We start from the raw sequence: 2027 nt of genomic DNA, 5'->3' as shown, positions 1-2027 counted from the left end.
TTGCTAGGAAGTCTGTTCCAAAGGCAGTGGCTCAAAACCAGCAGTTTTCCCAGGAAAAACAAACAAGCAAAACCAACATTCAGATAGATAAGTACTTAATTACCTCTTTTGGGTAATTCACTCTGAGGGGCACAATCTTGATTTGTATTTAAAGACCTCAAATTTTATAGTTTAGGAAATACGAAATGAGGGCAGGCTACATAGCTACTACATTATTCCAACATTCTAAAGCAATAGCTCATATGACTGGATAACGTTTTGTTAAGGAGAATAAAATATCTGTTCTTACACTTATGTCTTACCTGGGAGATGCCAGCATCATTCACACTTAACGGTAAAACCCTGGAGGAAGTTTAGGTGTTTCCTATCCTTAATCTTCTAATCTCTCTAAAAAAAAAAATAAATAAAAGGATGATTTTGCGCCTTCTCTTAGGAGTGATGGTGAATTTATTTTAAATAGTACAGACACAACTGCTATGAGTAACTGATGTCAACACATGCTTGAAAATCATATAACTAGCCTGGTATATCAGAAACAAATAGCCTATCATTTTTGTATTAAAAATAAGAAATAGGTAGTGAGCATAGGGGCAAGCTGTGTATTACAGAGATCTAAATTCACACCCTAGTCAGATTGCAATACCAGTCATTTCACAAAATGACTGAAAATAGTGGAGATTCTTTACATGAAACACTGGTTATCCATTATTTCAGGTTATCACTGAAGTAACACAAAAAATTTTTCTGCTTGCAGATTTTTTTTTTTTTTAAACAGACCATTTAAAATTTATTTTTCAGATTGTCATCAATAATCATACCTGCGTGCACAAGCAATGCTTATTTTTGCAATTAAGACTGACCTGATGCTGGCTTTTATACTTCAGCTTTATTTTCTGACATTCAAGTTACCTATTTTATACCTACTGTTAAATTTTACAAAATCCTGGTCTCCATTCAGTGAAAACTGGAAAAAGATCTCTCAAACCAGAGAGAGTAAGACAGAACAACTACTAAAGATTTTCTATAGCATGATTCCATCTCTCACTGAATGGCAAAATGGTTATTCTCAATTCTTACTATGATGTGCTTTGATGCAATTAAGCTCTAGGAATGTGGTCAAACACAGTGTCTTCAAGTCTTACATACCTGAAGTATAATTGTTTGGGTTTGGTAAGAATTCTTGCAGAGAAGCCTGCAACCTGAGCTGTGAACAGTGGTAGTTAACTGGCCAAGGACTCAAGCAGCCAAAGGTTATTTGCTCTGGGACAAATTTGGATGGAGAACTCAGGAGGAATCTGCAGAGACAGCAGATCTGGAAAAAAAGGTTACGTTTGTTTTAATGGCTAGTTACAAATGTAGTTGTCTAGAACAAATTTATTGATGCAGCAAGGACAGAGACAGAAGAATAGGGGACCAGAAGCAGCCACACTAGGTGAGTAGCTGATAGCAAAAAAAAAAGCAGTTGTCTTGGCGTGCGTATGGAGTCAACTTGTGCTCATTGTCAGGTGCCCACCAACCTGCTCTCATTCATTCTCCTCAACAGAAAGGGAGAGAAAATCTGATGGAAAGCCTCATAGACTGGGATAAGAGGAGGGACACAGTTCACCAATTACTGTCACTGGCAAAAAAATTCTTCTGCAAATCCTTGTCTCTGCAGGGTTTCTTCCTCATTTCCCACACTATATTCTTCAGATATCTCTAAAGTAAAAATAAAAAATATCTATGTTTAAGCAGTTGTATAATTTTCACAAAGATGGCAAGAGCACATAGGTGGTTAGTATAGTTAGGTATTGCTTGAGCACATTAGAGGCATAAGAATTATGATCTTTTGCATATAAAAGACTATGTTCATTTTCCAGGTCAGTAATAGGGGCCCAACTTTTCATGCCTATTGCACTTCATCATCATAATTAACAAAGCTTCATCATCATCTTCATCTTCAGGAGTTCATTATGGAATACTGAACTGTTTAAGGTCTAATTCCTTCCTTCCTTCCTTCCTTCCTTCCTTCCTTCCTTCCTTCCTTC

The 2027-nt window shown here is 36.6% G+C and overlaps 1 long non-coding RNA gene across 1 annotated transcript in view; it reads left to right on the top strand.

Annotated features, from left to right (window-relative positions):
• The first annotated feature begins 1367 nt into the window (after positions 1–1367).
• LOC122177191 overlaps positions 1368–2027 on the top strand; it is a 15761-nt gene continuing 15101 nt past the window's right edge. Inside the window, exon 1 of the long non-coding RNA XR_006177973.1 lies at positions 1368–1432. This is a non-coding gene — a long non-coding RNA (uncharacterized LOC122177191). The remainder of the gene's footprint in view (positions 1433–2027) is intronic.

This window comes from Lagopus leucura, unplaced genomic scaffold, assembly GCF_019238085.1.
Source record: "Lagopus leucura isolate 7727_CA_CO unplaced genomic scaffold, USGS_WTPT01 Super-Scaffold_810, whole genome shotgun sequence".
NCBI lineage: Eukaryota > Metazoa > Chordata > Aves > Galliformes > Phasianidae > Lagopus > Lagopus leucura.
The sequence above is the reverse complement of the archived record's forward strand: the minus strand, read 5'-3'. Positions and strand labels throughout refer to the sequence as shown.